The sequence below is a fragment of the Rhinoderma darwinii genome, chromosome 3 (assembly GCF_050947455.1).
Source record: "Rhinoderma darwinii isolate aRhiDar2 chromosome 3, aRhiDar2.hap1, whole genome shotgun sequence".
NCBI lineage: Eukaryota > Metazoa > Chordata > Amphibia > Anura > Rhinodermatidae > Rhinoderma > Rhinoderma darwinii.
Window position 1 is genome coordinate 95,235,808 of NC_134689.1, and position 22,288 is coordinate 95,258,095.

A 22,288-nucleotide genomic window follows, 5' to 3' on the forward strand; every position below is an offset into this window, starting at 1 on the left:
GTAGTTATCAAAATGGGGTCATTTCTGGGGGTTTTCCATCATTATGGGGGCTCAGAGTCTCATGCAAAATTTGGGCCCTGAAAACCTAAGGCTGCTCCTTCACTTCCAGGCACTGCCATGTGTCCACACAAAATATTTGGTCCACTTTGGGAGTATTTCTTTACTCGTTACAAATGGGCCAATAAATGTTCAGGTGCTTTTCTTCACTTGCATTCTCTTTATCTGAAAAATCTGTCCTATAAATGAAGCATTTGTGAAAAAATTAAAATTTTCTTTTTCACGCCAAATATCCACAAGATTCTGCAAAAAAACAATGGGGTTAAAAAAGTGATCACAGCCCTAGAAAAAATTCCTTGAGGGGCGTAGTTTCTAAAATGAGGTCACTTTTAGGGGGTTTCCACTGTTTTGGCCCCTCCAATGCATTGCAAACGTGACATGGCACTGAAAACTATTCTAGCAAAATCCGCGCTCCAAAATCCAAATGACGCTCCTTCTCTTCGGAGCCCTGCTGTGGGTCCAAACAGCAGTGTATTACCACATATGGCGTATTGCCGTAATTGGGAGAAATTTCTTTACAAATGTAGGTGTGCATTTTCTCCTTTATTCCTTGTAAAAATTAAAACATTCTATGTTTTTTCCGAAAAAAAGCAGATTTTCATCTTCACACACCAGCTCAAATAAGTTTAGCAAACAAACTGTGGGGTCAAAATGCTAACTATACCCCTAGAAAGATTCCTTGAGGGGTGCAGTTTCCAAAATGGGGTCACTTTTGCCGGGTTTTTACTGTTTTGGCAGCACAAGAACTCTTCAAACCTGACATGGTGCCTAAAATATATATTCTAAAAAACGAGGCCCCAAAATCCTCTAGGTGCTACTTTGCTTCTGAGGCCTGTGCTTCAGTCCGTTAGCACACTAGGGCCACATGTGGGATATTTCTAAAAAGTGCAGAATCCGGGCAATAAATATTGAGTTGCATTTTTGAGAAAAACGTTCTGTATTACAGAAGAAAATGTATTACATATGAATTTTGGCAAAAAAAAGGAAGTTTGTAAATTTCATCTCTAGTTTGCTTTAATTCCTTGAAACGCCTAAAGGCTTAAAACACTTTCTGAATGCTGTTTTGAATACTCTGAGGGGTGCAGTTTTCAAAATGGTGGTATTTATGGGGACTTTCTAACATATAAGGTCCTCAAAGCAACTTCAGAACTGAACTGGTCCCTGAAAAAACAGCCTTTTGAAATTTTCTTTAAAATATGAGAAATTGCTGCTAAAGTTCTAAGCCTTGTAATGTCATAGAAAAATTAAAGGATGTTCAAAAAACGATGCAAACATAAAGTAGACATATGGAATATGTGAAATAGTAACTATTTTGTGTGGTATTATCATTTGTCTTCCAAGCAGATACTTTTAAATTTCGAAAAATGGTAATTTTTGAAAAAAATTTCTACATTTTGATGTTTTTCACAAACAAATAAATTTCGATAGTTTGTCATTACTAATTAAATTATAACACCATTATCTTTGTCACTAGCCCTTTTTGTGAGTAAATACTATATACGTTAGATGTCTATATTCGACTCCCCATTATGGAACCCTCCCAGGCCATTATATCATTTGAAACTTATAATATTATTCCCGGCTGTAATTCTGATACTCATACTTTCTTAAATAAAAGACATTTTCATGGGAAATAATTCTAAAGTTAACCTCCCATGTGCTTTGATCGATTGAACTAGTAGAAAGAGGAAAAGTAAAATGGTCTATTCTCTGTATTCATTATTTATGTACGTCTGCAACACATTGTAAATTGGTACTCACCATAGATTTTGGTTGAGAAGGAACAAGCAGTTCACAATGTGTTTGTTGAGTATGTATGGAATTATTTGTAGTAATAAGTGTTTAATAGGGCCATGGAGTGGTTGTGCATATTTTTATACATGGAAATATTAATTCTTGATGTATATGAAAAGAGTTTTTGAATACAGTAATAAATGTACTATGGCTATTGCTCCATTAAAATCAAGCTATCTAAACTTATGGGAAGACACACCTAGTATGTCTCGAAAGAAGTTGGAATAGGGCGAAAGCCCAGGGTTGGACTGCTACTTTGGCTAGCTGTACACGAGATTTTATTGATGTGCATTTTTTTTATCGTACCATTTGTGAGTTTAATAAATCACTTTTGTTTCTTACAAGTGTGTTGCAATATTACACTATCGCACTCTATTTGGCCTGGAATAGTTGAATCGCATCCTAATTGCTGACTGTGGTTGGAGGACGAGCCCCCGGCCACAGCACACATTGCGAAAGTTACTTACACCTACCGTCTGTTTCACCTAAATCTACACCGAATTAACAAATAAGCTTAAGTCTTCTTGTGTGAACATGGACCCAGCAGTGCTTTTGATTTAGATAATGTCTGAGTAGTGAAGTACATATATTTCTTGAATGGACTGAAATATAAAGGCGATCTATATACGCTGGACGCAGAACAATACGACAAATTTTGGTGGCACTATTAGATACACTACCGTTCAAAAGTTTAGGGTCACTTAGAAATTTCCTTATTTTTGAAAGAAAAGCACAGTTTTTTTCAATGAAGATAACATTAAATTAATCAGAAATACACTCTATACATTGTTAATGTGCTAAATGACTATTCTAGCTGCAAACGTCTGGTTTTTAATGCAATATCTACATAGGTGTATAGAGGCCCATTTCCAGCAACCATCACTCCAGTGTTCTAATGGTACATTGTGTTTGCTAATTGTGTTAGAAGGCTAATGGATGATTAGAAAACACTTGAAAACCCTTGTGCAATTATGTTAGCACCGCTGTAAACAGCGGTTATATCGTCTTTGTGTTACTTTTCCTATCTTGGGTATAAAATTTGCTCATCACGGCGGCAGCTGCAGGACAAACCAAAAGGCTGAGAACAATGAAAGTCAAGAGGGAGACCCTGTGGTGGATGACTTTTCAATTGACAGGTAGCAGAGTTACATGATGGGGAGTTTTGCTGTTTAGAGGAGCTATAAAACTGAACTTCCTTTGAGCTAGTTGAGAATCTGGAGCATTACATTTGTGGGTTCGATTAAACTCTCAAAATGGCTAGAAAAAGAGAGCTTTCATGTGAAACTCGACAGTCTATTCTTGATCTTAAAAATGAAGGCCATTCCATGCGAGAAATTGCCAAGAAACTGAAGATTTCCTACAACGGTGTGTACTACTCCCTTCAGAGGACAGCACACACAGGCTCTAACCAAAGTAGAAAGAGAAGTGGGAGGCCCCGCTGCACAACTGAGCAACAAGACAAGTACATTAGAGTCTCTAGTTTGAGAAATAGATGCCTCACAGGTCCTCAACTGGCAGCTTCATTAAATAGTACCCGCAAAACGCCAGTGTCAACGTATACAGTGAAGAGGCGACTCCGGGATGCTGGCCTTCAGTGCAGAGTGGCAAAGAAAAAGCCATATCTGAGACTGGCTAATAAAAGGAAAAGATTAATATGGGCACAAGCACACAGACATTGGACTGAGGAAGATTGGAAAAAAGTGTTATGCACAGACGAATCGAAGTTTGAGGTGTTTGGATCACACAGAAGAACATTTGTGAGATGCAGAACAACTGAAAAGATGCTGGAAGAGTGCCTGACGCCATCTGTCAAGCATGATGGAGGTAATGTGATGGTCTGGGGTTGCTTTGGTGCTGGTAAAGTGGGAGATTTGTACACGGTAAAAGGGATTTTGAATAAGGAAGGCTATCACTCCATTTTGCAACGCCATGCCATACCCTGTGGACAGCGCTTGATTGGAGCCAATTTCATCCTACAACAGGACAATGACCCAAAGCACACCTCCAAATTATACAAGAACTATTTAGGGAAGAAGCAGGCAGCTGGTATTCTATCTGTAATGGAGTGGCCAGCGCAGTCACCAGATCTCAACCCCATAGAGCTGTTGTGGGAGCAGCTTGACCGTATGGTACGCAAGAAGTGCCCATCAAGCCAATCCAACTTGTGGGAGGGCCTTCTGGAAGCATGGGGTGAAATTTTTCCCGATTACCTCAGCAAATTAACAGCTAGAATGCCAAAGGTCTGCAATGCTGTAATTGCTGCAAATGGAGCATTCTTTGACGAAAGCAAAGTTTGAATGAGAAAATTATTATTTCAAATAAAAATCATTATTTCTAAACTTGTCAATGTCTTGACTATATTTTCTAGTCATTTTGCAACTCATTTGATAAATATAAATGTGAGTTTTCATGGAAAACAAAAAATTGTCTGGGTGACCCCAAACTTTTGAACGGTAGTGTATATGCAAAACAATGAGTGACGTCACGTACGTGATAAAAAATGGGAACTCAGCACTCCAAGATATTATGCAATAAGTGATAATTTATTTCACATATAGCAAAAAGTAGTAATCCAAAAATAGGTTTAACGTTTCGGTCTATACATTCGACCTTCTTCAGACACGGATTACGACCATGGATATAATTCACGTTTGTGATGTCACGTACATGACGTCTGTATCAGCAGGCAGCAACATTCTATTTGCACCATGAATATTATTAGTGAAGATTTGTGAATGATGTGATAAAGATTGGTGAGTCACAAATTAAAGTAAGAATTGTATAGATGAAGCAGCACTCACTCACAGCAATGGGTTCCTAGCTAACTAACACACTGACACGGACTGACTCCTATCTGTCCCTAAAATCTATCTTTCTAGCAAATTATTGTAAATCGAACTATCTATTCTCTTCTCCTCACTATGAAACACACTCACTGATACACTAATTATGACTCTATTATTAGGGAACAGCTAGGGCAATCTGTCACAAAGACCTGGAACACCGAGCAGTTTGCTGTCTTCCAGGCGCCCGGGTTTGGCATATCGCGGATCGGGTTGACAGATTATTGGACTCGGGAAGATCTATAGGTCATCGTTCATGTAACACCCATGGCCACGGGCCATCAGGATTACTCACCTCCCGACGACCGCAGCCATAGATCTGTGAGCGCTGGCCTGCATCTCCTGCTCAGGAGACGCCCGCGCTCACTTTCGCTTCATTCTGCCGTGTCCCGTAGGGTGTGCGCGCATGCTCGTGCCCGACCTTAAAGGGCCAGCGCACGCACTTGAATTAAATATGTAATTAGCCCATACTCACCCTGGACTATAAGAAGGGCCCTGCCCCTTCCCTCATTGCCTGAGCGTTGTTGTGTTTACCCGTGTTAGTCTTTGCAAATGGTCTCTTAGTGTTTTCCAATTCCCAGTGTTCCCATACCTGCTACCTGTATCCTCTATTCCGTGCTACCTTGTTCCTGTGCCATTGAGAGTTGGAGTTGTGATATGCCGTATACTACGCCTTCCGTGTTACACCGTGTCTGGTGTCTGCCTGCTGCCAATGTCCCATCCGAGCCTACCATCCCTACTGTCTGAAGTTACCACAGGTACTCTTATTCGAACTATAGACTGTGACTTGGTATCCTGTTGGCCAGCTGCTATCCCGCTATGGCGGTAAGGCCCAGTGGGCCCACGCACACATCGTGACAGTTTGCTCAGGCCATGGACCCCGCTGGTCAACCCAAGACCATGTCGACATCTCAAGTCATGCAAGCAGATCTACGAGACCTTTGTTCACGACATGACCAACTCCTCCTAGCAGTGAACTCCATTGCACAGCGGCTGGATGCGCAAGCTGCAGCCTCCTCAGCTCCTGTTCCGGATACCTCGACTGACCCTCCTGCTACACCTGCTGTCAGCACCACCGCTGATCCCCGATTCTTGCTACCACTACCACCTTGTTACAACAGGGATGCGAGTACCTGCAGGGGATTTCTCAATCAGTGCCAGATCCATTTCTCTCTACATGCCAGAGCGTTCCCGTCTGATGGTACCAGGTTCGCCTTCAGTATTTCCCTGCTCACTGGCAAGGCCCTAGCATGGGCGAACCCTATTTGGGAACGACAAGGATCAGGAACCCGTGACTTCCAGGGGTTCCTACGGACATTTTGCACTGTGTTTGAGGAGCCTGGACGATCGGCATCTGCCTCCCTGCTAAACCTTCGCAAGGGAGACGCCATTCAGTTCCGTACCCTAGCAGGTGAGCTGTCTTGGAACAATGAGGCCGTGGTGGCTACATTCTGGCAGGGACTGTCATCGAGATCAAGGACGAACTGGCCACACGTGATCTGCCATCTACCCTGGACGACCTCATTTTGCTTGCCACCCGGGTTGATATGAGGTTCCGGGAATGATCCCAAGAGATTCATCGGGAGAGAAGACTCCCCAGGCTGGCCACCACTTTCCACCACTCCCTGTTACCCTCACCAGGTGGCCCACCTGAGGAGCCTATGCATGTGGACCGGCTTAAGTTATCCGTTCAAGAGAAACCGTGCAGTCGCACTTCGGGACTTTGTCTGTATTGCAGCCTCGGAGGCCATGTCGTGCGTCTGTGTCCTCAGAAGCCAAAAAAATCCAACTCCTAGGTTTGGTTGGGGAGTTAACCCTATGCAATACAGCGCTGGATAGAGAACTCTCTTCTAAACTGTCCATCCCCGTGACTATAATGTCCAGCGAGAAGACCCACCGGGTCTCTGCCTATCTGGACTCTGGGTCCTAAGCCAGTGATCGTCGCCTCGGTGAATGGACTACCTCTGCCGATTGTAGCTGTGACCAAACCGCTGAGGTTCCAAGTGGGAGCCCTTCATTCCGAGCTCATCTAATTTCTTGTTCTACCCAAGGCCATCAACCCTGTGCTGCTGGGCCTGCCCTGGCTCCGACTACATGCCCCAGTTCTGGACTGGAATTCCGGAGATGTTCTCCTGTCAGTTCTCAAGTGCCTCAACCGCTGCTTGGGTCAGATCCATCTGGCCCAGCCTCCTCGGTCTCAGTCATTGGCAGGATTGCCTTCTCATTATTCTCTGTTCTCGGATGTCTTCAGCAAGAAGGAGGTGGAGACACTGCCTCCACACCGGGCGTATGACTGCCCTATTGAACTGGTTCCTGATGCGTCCTTTTCCTGTGGTAGGGTATATCCTCTCTCCTTGCCAGAGACTCAGTCTAAGTCGGCCTATATTAACCCCTTCTCGACCACCCCACGTAGATTAATGGGCTGCAGCACTGGTCCTTGTATGCTCATGTATTGCAGGGTATTATAACAACGATCCAAGAGTTGGATCTTCAAGTCCCTAGTGGGACTAAAAAAAAAAAAAAAAAAAGGAAAAAAAAATTTACAAAAATATGTACATATGTAAAATGTCAAGATAATAAAATTTCAAAATCGCCCTTTTTCCCTTACAAAGTCCTTTATTATAAAAAAAAAAAAAGAAGGAAAATAAATAAATAAACTATGCATAATTGGTATCGCCGCGTCTGTAACGGCCTCAACTATAAAAATATAATGTAAATTATCCCGCACGGTGACCGCCATAATAAAATAATTAAAAAAATATACCGGAATTGCTATTTTTTGTCACTTCAGCTCCCAAAAAATTGCGTAAATAGGGATTAACAAGTCGCATGTACCCAAAAATTGTACCAATAAAAACTACAGTTTGTTCCACAAAAAACAAACCCTCACACAGCTTTCCTGTGGGGGTTAGCTGGTCCGGTGCCCCGTGCATTGGACGTACATGCCGGAAGCAGTTAGCACCGGCCACGGAACAGCGCTGGAGCTGCAGTACTGCAGCTCTGCTCCTGTTCAAGCGAATAGCAGCAGACATGCAGTTCTGCAGCACGGCCACTATGCTATATAGGGAGCCAACTGCTTCCAGGCTCCGACCATAGCATTATGTGCCACAACATCCGGTGCCCGCAGGCCACCAAAGCAGCTTATCGGTGCGGGGACCGGGTGTCGCACCGATGACATACTGATGACCTATCCGGTGAATAGGTCATCAGTTGTCAGATGGTGGACAACCCCTTTAATAAGACAACTATATGGAAGTGTTATGTGGCCAATGTATGGCCTTTTTGGGCACCATACCTTATGGCACTTATAGTTAGGCACTGTTTGGTACAGTAATTTGTACACATTATGACAATACACAGTTTGGGTGCGCTAACAGAATACACCTTACTTGGCACTATCCAATGTAAGGCCACCCTGTTTATTGTCTGTTCTGATAGAAAAGGTAAATTCAGAATTCTGCTGGACTCTTTTCACCTGTTACTTCCCAGATAGTGTAATCCAGTATATTTATTTAAGGGGCCTATGTAACTATACATTGTAGTCACAAGACTTTTTGGAGTTTATATTTGGATATGCCTTCTTATATTATGGGGTCCCTCTGCTAGAAGTGGATATTGGCTCCTCATTCCCAATCAATGGTTTGCTAAAGTTTAAAAAGCAACAATAAAGCTTTTTTTTCCCTGCAATAACACAAAAATCTTGTTTTATTTAACATCCCTGTAGTCCAGAGCTGACAAGAGCTAGACTAACAGATGACAATCCATTTATTCCATGCACATTAGGCTGTTCACACCACACCTGCCCCACAATAATACAAATAAGAAGAATTCAAACATATACCTCATAAGTTTGACAGGTTTGCATTGGACATTGTATTCTTTATTTATTTATTTTTCTGAAATGTATACGTGCTGAACATTATTGGGATCTTAAGATCAAGGTACATTTTCTGTTTTTAAAATTAGTGGCCTTTATTTAGATTATTGAGGGAGGCCAAAGTGCCCTTGTGATATTATCGCCATTATTATCAATAGGAAGGGTTATGTTTTAGCACCACCTAGTGGATTTATCTATTTAATGCTTTTGAAATAAAAAAACAAAACTCCAACATGGAGATAAGTGTAACTTGAAGCACCTGAAGCCCAGTGCAACATCGCTAAAATTCCCCCAATAATAATGTGCCATTTCTTTTTATATTCTTTTTTATACTGTCCAATATCAATTCAAAAAAATGTAAGAGTGTAGAACAGCCCTTCCTGAAGAAATTACCACTGGTGCTTTAAGAGCATTGATTTGTTTGTTTAATCTGCTTTTCTTCCACAGCTCCAGGTCCTAGAAGAAGTTCAGTTATATATGTATATGGTGGTATTGCTTTATTCCATTGTAATGGGTAGATAATTGTTATTATTTTATTGCCTTGTAATGTGCTTTGTATGCAGGTAATAGTGGCTAACCTTACATATGAATTCAGCACCAGGGAAAACAATCCAGACACATACCTCCCAACTTTTGAATTCGGAAAAGAGGGACATTTTAAGCCACGCCCCTAACCACGCCCAATATACGGCATAAACACATCAAATTGCGGCCAGATCCTTCTGCAAATAACACACGCACATTCTCACTGCGGATCTCTAGACTCTCTGGATATCACAGATATTATGGATCCGGTTATATCGTCTTTATGTTACTTTTCCTATCTTGGGTATAAAATGTGCTCATCACGGCGACAGCTGCAGGACAAACCAAAAGGCTGAGAACAATGAAAGTCAAGAGGGAGACCCTGTGGTGGATGACTTTTCAATTGACAGGTAGCAGAGTTACATGATGGGGATTTTTTTTTTCCAGTTGTGTAACTCTGCTACCGGTCAATGGAAAAATCATCCACCAGAGCCCCCTTGTAGATAGCTCCACACACAGCCCCCCTGTAGATAGTTCCAGATACAGCCACCCTGTAGATAGCTCCAGATACAGTCCCCCTGTAGATAGCTCCAGGTACAGCCCCCCTGTAGACAGCTCCAGATACAGCCCCCCTGTACATAGCGCCAGATACAGCCCCCCTGTAGATAGCTTCACACACAGCCCCCCTGTAGATAGCTCCAGACACAGCCCCCCTGTACATAGCGCCAGATACAGCCCCCCTGTAGATAGCTCCAGACACAGCCCCCCTGTAGATAGCTCCACACACAGCCCCCTGTACATAGCGCCAGATACAGATGCGCTGAAACTTGTATTTTATGGTATATAATCCTTTCCATTCCTGCATGAACTACATCTGTGCTGTACCTGCATTTCAAAAGGCTGAAACTTGTATTTTATGGTATATAACTCTGCTTTCCTGTCTTCCTATATAGTCTGTTATCTCAAACTTTTGTCAAAGTGTTTGATCGTCGTTAAGTTTTATGATCATCCAGACCTGCTAGTTTGTTTGTTTATGGCCTCATGCACACGACCGTGTTTTTGCGTCCGCAATTCCACCGCAAATCCACGGGTTAATTGCGGACCCATTCATTTCTATGTGGCCATACCCACTATCCGTGTTTTCACGGCTCTCCGCATGTCCGCACATCCGTGCCGCAGAAACTCCGGACATGTCTTATTACGGGCCGCAAATGCGCTGCGGACATGCCAATAGAAGTCAATGGGCCCGTGGAAATTGCGGATGCACCTCCGTGTGTCATCCGCAGTTTGCGGATTTGCGGAAATGTTGCTAGGCGACGACCGGGAATGAGTTCTGTCGTCATCCTGTTTTACCTAGGCTTTTTTTTTTTCATCCGCATTTTGCGGATTACATACGGATGAACTGCGGATTACATACGGATGAACTGCGGATGACATTCCACGGAACACGGTCCTGGAATTTGCGGACCAGAAAAACACCACGGTCGTGTGCATGAGGCCTATCTCTGCATAGCTTTTCACCTCATGTGTCTAGAGTTGATTTGATTAATAGCTGAATGAGCTTAATTAGGCCCATAGATCTGAGCATCTACTCCCCTCTAAATTTAGATGTAGCATATGGGGAAGGCACTCGTGCAGGGGGGCACGAAGGCAGAAGTCATCTCTGTCTAAGTGTCATACTGTCAAAGTGTCCTGGCAGTTATACATGGCAGTTGCACAGGGTCAGTGACAGGTAAGCTGCATTACCAAATCAAACAAACTATCACACGCTCAAATTATTATATTTCAAACTATCTGTTTACTAACAAACATGTTCACTACCGCTCTCATCACTATAGCTGCTCTTGGATTACAATCCTATCGCCCATTTAAGCCTTGCCAAAAAACAGTCCACATCAGTCCCTCTCTCCTTGCCTCGCCCATGTACAGCTCCCATTCATTATTCACTTTCCTCAATCAACTTAACCCATCTCATCCCACTGCCCAACATAAAAAACACTCACATAAATCACAGAACCATCTGCTGTCTCTCTCCATTCTCCTGCTACTAGCTGCAGGGGACATCTCTCCCAACCCTGGTCCTCCCTTTTCTTCTGCCAAGCTCAACCACTTACCTGTCACACATAGAAACCCTGCAAATCTTCTTGCCATTCCTTGTACGTCTTCTGCTGTCTCTCTTAACTGTGCTCTCTGGAACTCTCGATCCGTGTGCAACAAACTCACTTTTATTCATGACTTATTCCTTTCTAACTCTCTCAACCTTCTGGCTCTTACAGAAACATGGCTACACCTGTCTGACACTGCTTCCCCTGCTGCTCTATCTTATGGTGGTTTCCACTTCTCTCATGCCCCAGACCTGAGAACAGGCAGGGTGGAGGAGTAGGTATACTTCTTTCTCCACACTGCACTTTCCAGGTCATTCCCCCGGTCCCCTCACTCACATTTCCCTCCTTTGAAGTCCACACCCTCAGACTCTTTCACCCTTTTTCCCTCCGAGTGGCAGTTGTCTACCGCCCCCCGGGCTCACCCCGCCAATTCCTGGATCATTTTGCTGCCTGGCTTCCACAGTTTCTACCCTCTGAAACACCCACTCTCATCATGGGTGACTTCAACATCCCCATTGATAACCCAATCTCCTCATCTGCCTCCCAGTTTCTATCTTTAACCTCGTCCCTAGGTTTGTCACAACTTACTAACTCTCCTACACATGAAGACGGGCATTCACTTGACCTGGTCTTCTTCCGGCTCTGCTCAGTTTCTGACTTTATTAACTCAACTCTCCCGCTTTCTGACCACAATCTTCTCTCCTTTACTATCAAATATTCTCGGCCTCCTCAGGTCATCCCTACGTATCAGACATACAGAAATTTACATGCCATTAACACTGTGAAACTCATAGACAGTCTACAGTCCTCATTGTCCCATATCTCTTCCCTCTCCTGTCCCAATCTGGCTGCCAAACTTTATAATAACACTCTCAAAAATGCATTGGATGAAGCAGCCCCCCCTACACTCCGAACCACCCGACAAAGACGACGACAACCCTGTCACACGCCTCAATCCCGCTTTCTTCAGCGGTGCTTGAGATGTGCCGAACGACTGTGGAGAAAATCGCATTTGGATGCAGATTTCCTCCATTACAAATTTATGCTCAAAACTTACAACTCTGCCCTTCACGGCGCCAAAAAAGTCTATTTCACTTCTCTCATCTCCACACTATCTAATAATCCAAAACGCCTCTTTGATACTTTTCACTCCCTCCTTAGTCCTAAAGTGCAGACGCCAATCACAGATCTCAGTGCTGAAGACATGGCCACTTATTTTAAAGTTAAAATTGACAACATCCGGCATGATATTATCTCCCAGTCCCCTAGTAACATCGATCCCCTTCCCTCCCGCACTCCCTCTTCTTCACTCTCAGCATTTGACCCAATAACTGAAGAAGAAGTCTCGAGGCTCATCTCTTCTTCTCGTCCTACTACCTGCCCTAGTGATCCTGTCCCCTCACACCTCCTTCAGTCCCTCTCCCCAGCTGTCACTAGTCACCTGACTAAAATATTTAACCTCTCTCTTTCCTCTGGTATCTTTCCCTCCGCTTTTAAACATGCCATTATAAACCCATTACTGAAAAAACCAACTCTTGACCCATCCAGCGCTGCCAACTACCGACCAGTCTCTAATCTGCCCTTCATCTCCAAACTCCTGGAACGCTTGGTCTACTCTCGCCTTATCTGCTATCTCTCTGCTAACTCCATTCTTGACCCCTTACAATCTGGTTTCCGCACTCTACACTCCACAGAAACTGCCCTTACTAAAGTCTCAAATGATCTCTTGGTGGCTAAATCGGACGGTAAATCCTCTCTCCTTATTCTTTTGGATCTCTCTGCAGCCTTTGACACTGTAGACCACAAACTCCTACTTAACATGCTCCACTCTATTGGCCTCAAGGACGCGGCTCTCTCTTGGTTTTCCTCCTATCTCTCTGACCGCTCATTCAGTGTGTCATTTGCTGGTTCCACTTCTTCTCCTCTTCCCCTTGCTATCGGGGTTCCTCAGGGATCAGTCCTAGGTCCGCTGCTCTTTTCTCTCTACACAGCTCCTATTGGACAAACCATCAGCAGATTTGGCTTCCAGTACCATCTCTACGCTGATGACACCCAATTATATACCTCTTCCCGTGACATCACCCCTGCTCTAATACAGAACACCAGTGATTGTCTGTCCGCTGTCTCTAACATCATGTCCTCTCTCTATCTGAAACTGAATCTTTCTAAAACTGAGCTCCTTGTGTTCCCACCATCTACTAACCTCCCAAAACCTGATGTCTCCATCTCAGTGTGTGGCACTATCATCACTCCTAAGCAGCACGCCCGCTGTCTCGGGGTTATTTTTGACTCAGATCTTTCCTTTACTCCTCACATACAATCACTTTCACGCTCCTGTCATTTTCACCTCAAAAACATCTCCAGAATCCGCTCTTTTCTTACGGAGGAAACCGCCAAAACTCTCATTGTTGCTCTGATTCACTATCGTCTTGACTACTGTAACTCATTACTAGTCGGTCTTCCCCTCACTAAACTCTCCCCGCTCCAATCTATCCTCAATGCAGCAGCCAGGCTCATCTTTATGACCAACCGCTACACCAACGCCTCTAATCTGTGCCAGTCACTGCACTGGTTGCCCATCCCCTTCCGAATAAAATTCAAACTTATTACTCTCACCCACAAAGCTTTCCACAGTGCTGTACCTCCTTACATCTCCTCCCTCATCTCTGTCTACCACCCTACTCGGGCTCTACGTTCTGCCAACGACCTTAGATTAAAATCCGAACCTCCCACTCCCGTCTCCAGGATTTCTCTCGTGCTGCACCCGTCCTCTGGAATGTGCTACCCCAGACAATCCGATTAATACCCAATATCCACAGTTTTAAACGTGCCCTGAAAACACATCTATTCAGACAGGCCTATAACATTCCCTAATCTGACTCCTTTCCATGGCCCTCCTTTTAGATTAGTCATCAGGATAAGATTCCCTCACACTCCTTCTCTTCATGTCTGTCATACATGGATACTGGCTGGTGACCGGCTCATGCAGCTTTATGTCACCACCGCATGTGTATAAAAATGGCCGGACCATTGTACAGAACAAACACTATTACACTTTGTGTCTCCCTTATGTCCTCATAGATTGTAAGCTCTTGCGAGCAGGGTCCTCACTCCCCAGGTTTGAATTGTAAATGAACTTTGTCACTATGTAATGTCTGATATTGTTTGTTTCATGTCCCCTCTAAATTGTAAAGTGCTGCGTAATATGTTGGCGCTATATAAATAAAGATTATTATTATTATTATTAATATACAGCCCTCCACCCAGCCCCCTGAAGGTAATGCCACCCAGCCCCCTGCAGGTAATGCCACCCAGCCCCCTTCAGGTAATGCCACCCAGCCCCCTGTATGTAATGCCACCCAGCCTCTTCAGGTAATGCCACCCAGCCCCGGCAGGTAATGCCATCCAGCCCCCTGTATGTAATGCCACCCAGCCCCCTGTATGTGATGCCACACAGCCCCCTGTAGGTAATGCCACCCAGCTCCCTGTATGTAATGCCACCAAGTCCCCTGTAGGTAATGCCACACAGCCCCCTGTAGGTTGCACCCATATATGGACAGTGTAGTCACTGACTTCTCCTGGAGAGGAATCCCCGGCCACAGGGTCGGGGATTTTGCTTCAGAAGTGAGTCACGTCACTGTATCCATATATGGACAGTGTAGTCTATCCCTTCTCCTGTAGCAGAATCCCCAATCCCCGGCCGGGGATTGTGGATTCCGACTCCTACAGGGAGCAAAAAAAGACCCTTCTCCTCCTCCTCCTCCTCCTCCTCCTCCTTCTCCTCCTCCTCCTCCTCAAGTGCACTCTGCTTTCACTCACCGTCAGGAGAAGGCAGGAGTCTTGCAGCGGCGTTCTCACTGGTGTCAATGCCAGCCCGGGAGAGGACCAGTCCAGTCACCTGACCGGTGAGGTCAGATGACAGGTCAGGTGATTGGACTGGTCCACTAGCGGGCCGGCATCGATCCCAGTGAGAACACCGCCGCCAGACCTCTGCCTTCTTCTGATCGCTGCTGCAGTCAGCAGCGATCAGCTGTTTTGATGCAGCGCCCAGCGGGACATTTTGAAGACCGGCCGGGACGGCGGGACAGCGGTGAAAAACCGGGACTGTCCCGCCGGAATCGGGACGGTTGGGAGGTATGCCAGACACCAAATTCTAGTTTTTTGTATTATTATATTTTCCTGCACCAACAGCAGTGTGAGGACTCAACCAACACAGGGACAGTGTGTGCCTCACACTGGGGAAGTGCTCAAGTAAAAAAAAAAATGGTTGCAGTGCATGCTAATCGTGATTTAGTGCACGGGCTACGGCCCTGAGATCTGTAGAGTGCTGTTATTGCTGGTAAGCATGAGATAGAGGAGAGACCCTGCAGATAAAGTATTTCAGTTATGACGAGTTGAGATAGAGATTTATATTGAAAAGGCCCAGAGAGAGAGAAGGGCCCAGAGCTAAGAGTACTTTATCCATGCCTCCCAACACACAGTGCACCATGTCACTACGCCCGCCCAGTCCTTGCCCATGCATGCCCAATTCCGATCAGTCTAGTGGCACTGTGCAGGGAAAAACTGTGACTAGCTGTGGCTCCATTATTTTAAGGATTGAAGGCATACAGAATTTTTTGTTCTATAATAGTGGTAAACAGAGGGTGCCCCACACAGTAGTAGTGCCCCCCTATTGTGCCACACATAGTAATAATGCCCCCATACCATTGGAAGATTAGGTAGACCATAGGCCCTGGGCAGTTCCCCAAACTTGGGTCCCCCTTTCCCACCGCTGCTCTGCCGTGCCTATAGTGAACACCAGCTTCCTTTGCGAGCATTGACAAATGGGTGTTACGATTCCCCTTGTCAAAGGGCTCTGTACCTACATACTGACAGAATTCAACCATCGCTGACAGTATCACGCTGTATAGGAACAGATCCTCTTAAGAATGGGAATGGTAACACACATTTGTCTATTCAGGGCCGATTCTAGCCTTTCTGATGCCTGAGGCGAAAATGTAAATGGTGCCTCGCACAACTTGGTTGACATCCCCCTGGCTGTTCTACATCACTAGAAGCATCACAAAAAAAATCATACCATTACTATTATCTCACTGCAGATCATACAGTACTGATGAGAGGCAGAATAAACATTTACATTAAGTGATTCACAAATGACTTCTTCTCAGATTCTAGTTGTTCTTTTTCTCTATTCTTCTTCATCCGGTCCAGACCTCTATGATGACTTCTCCCGGCCACAGCCCATTTCTGCAGATTGCCGCTCAGATGTCTTCAGTTTCTCACTTTTCAAACATTTCTGCACCTATAAACGAAGATAAAATTATTTTGGTGCCACACACTACGCCCCTAAATATAATAGCGCCATACACTGCACCTCTAATTGTTTTAGCACCATACACTGTGTTGCTGATTATATTAACACCATACACTGTGTCCCTGATTATAATAGCACCATACACTGTGTCCCCAACACACAGTGCCCCTATAGATAGTGCCCCCCATAGAGCCCCCTGTAGACTGTGCCCCACATAGAGCCCTCTGTAGGCAGTGCCCCACATAGAGCCCTCTGTAGGCAGTGCCCCACATAGAGCCCCCAGAAGACTGTGCCCCACATACATAGTGCCCCCTATAGAGCCTCCTGTAGATAGCAACCCATAGAGCCCCTGTAGATAGTGCCCCCCATAGATAGTGCCCTACATAGATCCCCCTGTAGATAGTAGCCCCTTTAGATAGTGCCCCCCATACAGCCCCCTGTAGATAGTGCCCTACACAGATCCCCCTGTAGATAGTTGCCCCCATAGAACCCCCTGTAGATAGCAGCCCCTGTAGATAGTGCCCCACATACAGTCCCCTGTAGATAGTGCCCCACATATAGCCCCATGTAGAATCTGCACAACATATAGCTCCCCTGTAGATAGTGGCCACATATATCCCCCCTGTAGATAGTGCCCCACATATAGCCCCCTGTAGATAGTGCTCCACAAATAGGCCCCACATATAGCCTCCCCTATAGACCGTGCCCCACAAATAGCCCTTCCTGTAGATAGTGCTCCAAATATAGCCCCCCTGTAGATAGTGCTCCACATATAGCCCCCACATATAGCCCCCCACCTGTAGATAGTGTCCCACATATATCCCCCCTGTAGATAGTGCTCCACAAATAGCTCCCACATATAGCCCCCTGTAGATAGTTCTCCACATATAGCCCGCCTGTAGATAGTGCTCCACAAATATCCCCTCAAATGTTTAACAAAGAAAAAAAAAGACTTTACATACTCACCTGAACCCATTTACGTGCCGTCCTCTTGCAATGCAGGTGTAAAGGATCTGTCAGACACAGCTTCTGTGTCGACGCCCGTGGTTAATCAGTCTGCATCTTCTCCTAGGTCTGATAGAGTGAGCTCCCGCCCTTTGTCTATTTATACCTTTATTTCCTGCTCTTCCTTGCCTGTGATTCTGTCTGGTTTCCTGGCTCTGCTGTTCCTGCTTGTACTACTGACCTCTGCTTCAAATTGACCCTGGCTTTACTGACTACTCTCCTGCTCTGCGTTTGGTACCTCGTACACTCCTGGTTTGACTCGACTCGTTCACTACTCTTGTTGCTCGCGGTGTTGCCGTGGGCAACTGCCCCATTTCCCATAGCTTCTGTGTACCCTTGTCTGTTTGTCTCTCGTGCACGTATTGAGCGTAGGGACCGTCACCCAGTTGAACGCTGTCGCCTAGGACGGGTCGTGCAAGTAGGCAGGGACTGAGTGGCGGGTAGATTAGGGCTCAACTGTCTGTCTCCTTACCCCGTCATTACATAATCACAGGCCCATATACCTTTTCTACCCTGGTTCCTACACAACTATGGACCCCCTTGAGACCCTGACTCAGCAAATGCAGGGTCTCTCCCTACAGGTCCAAGCCCAAGCTCAGAGGTGCAACCAGCGTGATGCTAACCAGGTAGTGCCCTCCACCTCACTTCTTGAACGCCACCTCAAGTTGCCTGACCGGTTCTCAGGGGACCGGAAGACTTTTTTCTCCTTTCGGGAGAGTTGTAGGCTCTATTTCCGATTAAGACCCCACTCCTCAGGTTCTGAGAGTCAGCGAGTGGGTATAATTATGTCCCGGCTCAAGGTCGGTCCCCAAGAATGGGCCTTCTCCTTGGCTCCTGACGCCCCTGAACTTTCCTCTGTTGACCTTTTTTTTTTTCTGCTTTCGGGCTTATCTATGACGAGACTGACAAGACTGCCTTTGCCGAGAGTCAGCTGGTGACCTTACGTCAGGGTAAGAGACCCATTGAAGAGTACTGTTCTGACTTTTTGGAAGTTGTGTGTAGCTTCTCGCTGGAATGACTCTGCCTTGAGGTGCCAGTTTAGATTGGGTCTGTCGAACGCCCTGAGAGACCTATTAGTTAGCTATCCCTCTTCTGACTCTCTAGATCAGGTTATGGCTTTAGCGGTACGTCTTGACCGACATCTCAGGGAACGACGACTTGAACGTTTTTGTGCCTTCTCCTCTGGTTCCCCATGATGCCTCCCGAGGTTCCGTTGCTTCGTTCTTCCACGGGAATCTCAGATGAACCAATGCAACTCGGGGCCTCCGTGTCTCCCCAACACTGTAGAGAGCTCCGCAGGAAGAATGGTCTCTGCTTCTACTGTGGGGATGACAAGCATCAAGTGAACAACTGTCCAAGGCGTAAGAATAAATAGCCGGAGAGACTTCCGCGCCTAAGTGACCATCAGTGGAGGTCGCTTGGGCGCACAGGTATTTCCCGTAAATATGAAACCTAATAAGATCTTGCTTTTTAAAGGTCTCTTTTGAGGGTAGGTCTGCCACCGGCAGTGCCTTCGTGGATTCAGGGTCTTCTGCTAATATTATGCCTGTGGAATTTGCTATGTCTCTAGCTATGCCATTGTTTGATTTGCCTAAACCTGTCCCGGTAGTGGGTATCGACTCCACTCCACTTGCTAATGGTTGTTTTACGCAGCATACCCCTGTTTTTGAACTCCTTGTTGGCTCCATTCATTTGGAGCAGTGCTTTGCACTGGTGATGCAGGGATTATCGTCCGATTTGGTTTTAGGCCTTCCCTGGTTGCAGATGCATAATCCCACGTTTAACTGGAATACTGGGGATCTTACCAAATGGGGTAATGAATGCATGACGTCCTGTTTTTCTGTTAATTTTATTTCCCTCCGTGAGGAGGTAAACACTCTACCTGAGTTTATTCAGGACTTCGCTGATGTTTTTTCTAAAAAGGCCTCCGAAGTGTTACCTCCTCATAGGGAATACGATTGCACAATCGATTTGGTACCAGGAGCTAAGCTCCCTAAGGGTAGGATATTTAATCTCTCTTGTCCCGAACATGAGGCCATGAGAGAGTATATCCAGGAATGCCTGGCCAAGGGTTACATTCGCCCCTCTACTTCTCCTGTAGGTGCTGGCTTCTTCTTCGTAGGGAAGAAGGATGGTGGTCTTAGGCCGTGCATTGACTACCGAAACTTGAATAAGGTCACTGTAAGGAACCAGTATCCCCTTCCTTTGATTCCTGATCTCTTCAATCAGGTTCAGGGGGCCCAATGGTTCTCTAAGTTTGATTTACGGGGGGCTTATAACCTTATCCGCATCAAAGAGAGGGATGAGTGGAAGACTGCGTTTAACACGCCTGAAGGTCATTTTGAATACCTCATCATGCCGTTTGGGTTGTGTAAAGCTCCCGCGGTCTTCCAGAATTTCATAAATGAGATTTTAAGAGACTATCTGGGGGTATATCTTGTAGTGTACCTTGATGACATACTTGTGTTTTCCAAGGACTGGTCCTCCCACATTGAGCATGTCAGGAATGTGCTCCAGGCCCCTCGGGAAAACAAACTCTTTGCTAAATCCGAAAAATGTGTGTTTGGGGTGCTGGAGATACCATTTTTGGGTCAAATCCTCACTCCTGATGAATTCCGCATGGACCCTGCCAAGGTTCAGGCTGTGGCTGAATGGGTCCAACCTGCCTCCCTGAAGGCATTACAGCGCTTCCTGGGGTTTGCTAATTATTACAGGAGATTTATTGCTAACTTCTCGGTCATCGCTAAGCCTCTTACGGATCGTACTCGCAAAGGTGCTGATCTCCTCCACTGGCCTCCGGAGACGGTCCAGGCTTTTGAGATCCTTAAGAAGTGCTTTATCTCTACCCCAGTGCTGATTCAGCCTAACCAAATGGAGCCATTCATCGTGGAGGTTGACGCCTCCGAGGTGGGAGTGGGTGCAGTCTTGTCCAAGGGTACCAGGTCCCTCACTCATCTCCGTCCCTGTGCCTACTTCTCCAGAAAGTTCCGCCCACTGAGAGTAAATATGACGTGGGCAACCGCGAACTCTTAGCCATTAATTGGGCATTCTTGGAGGGGGCTAGGCACCAGGTAACTGTCCTTACCGACCACAAGAATCTGGTTTTCCTAGAATCTGCCCGGAGGCTAAACCCGAGACAAGCTCGATGTGCATTGTTTTTTACTAGATTCAACTTTGTGGTCACCTATAGGGCTGGGTCTAAAAATATTAAAGCTGATGCACTGTCGCGTAGCTTCATGGCCAGCCCTCCTTCAGAGGAAGATCCTGCTTGTATTTTGCCCCCAGGTATAATCATATCCTCTGTTGATTCTGACTTAGTTTCTGAAATTGCGGCTGATCAAGGTTCAGCTCCCGGGAACCTTCCTGAGAACAAGCTGTTTGTTCCCCTGCAATTCGGACTAAGGGTACTGAGGGAAAATCATGACTCTGCACTATCTGGCCACCAAGGCATTCTGGGTACTAAACACCTCATTGCTAGAAACTATTGGTGGCCTGGGTTGCCTAAAGACGTTATGGCCTACCTCGCCGCTTGTGAAATTTGTGCTAGGTCCAAGATTCCCAGGTCTCGACCAGCGGACTTACTATGTTCTTTGCCCATTCCCCAGAGACCTTGGACCCATATCTCCATGGATTTTATCACCGATCTGCCTCCATCTCAAGGCAAGTCGGTGGTGTGGGTTGTAGTAGACCGCTTCAGTAAGATGTGCCACTTTGTGCCCCTCAAGAAACTACCCAATGCCAAGACGTTAGCTACCTTGTTTGTCAAACACATCCTGCGTCTCCATGGGGTTCCTGTTAATATTGTTTCTGATGGAGGGGTACAATTGGTTTCATTGTTTTGGAGAGATTTCTGTAAAAAGTTGGAGATTGATCTGTCCTTCTCCTCGGCCTTCCATCCTGAAACTAATGGCCAAACTGAGAGGACTAATCAGTCTCTAGAACAATATTTAAGGTGTTTTATCTCCGACTGTCAATATGATTGGGTCTCCTTCATTCCCCTCGCCAAATTTTCCCTTAATAACCGGGTCAGTAACTCATCAGGGGTCTCCTCCTTTTTCTGTAATTTTGGGTTTAATCCACGGTTCTCCTCCGTTTCACCTGGTGGTTCCAACAATCCCGAGGTAGACGTCGTTCATCGGGAACTGTGCACAGTCTGGGCCCAGGTTCAGAAGAACCTAGAGGTGTCCCAGAGCATCCAAAAGACTCAGGCAGATAGAAGACGTTCTGCTAACCCCTTGTTTGTGGTCAGGGATCTGGTGTGGCTATCTTCAAAAAATTCGCGTCTTAAAGTTCCGTCCCAAAAATTTGCTCCCCGGTATATAGGGCCGTACAAGGTCATTGAGGTCCTTAACCCCGTCTCCTTCCGGCTGGAGTTACCCCCGTCTTTTCAAATACACAACGTGTTTCATGCCTCCCTCCTGAAACGCTGCTCCCTGTCCTTGGCTACCTCGAGGAAACCTCCTGTCCCTGTTCTCACCCCTGAAGGGGTAGAATTCGAGGTGGCCAAGAATGTGGATAGCAGGATGGTCCAAGGCTCCCTCCAGTACCTGGTCCATTGGAGAGGATATGGGCCTGAGGAGAGGACTTGGGTACCCGCCCGGGATGTTCACGCTGGGGTATTGCTCAGGAGGTTCCATCTTCGGGTTCCTTAATAAGCCAGGTTCACCTAGGAAGGGTCCAGTGGCCCCTAATAAAAGGGGAGTGTACCCTTGTCTGTTTGTCTCTCGTGCACGTATTGAGCATAGGGACCGTCGCCCAGTCGCCAACA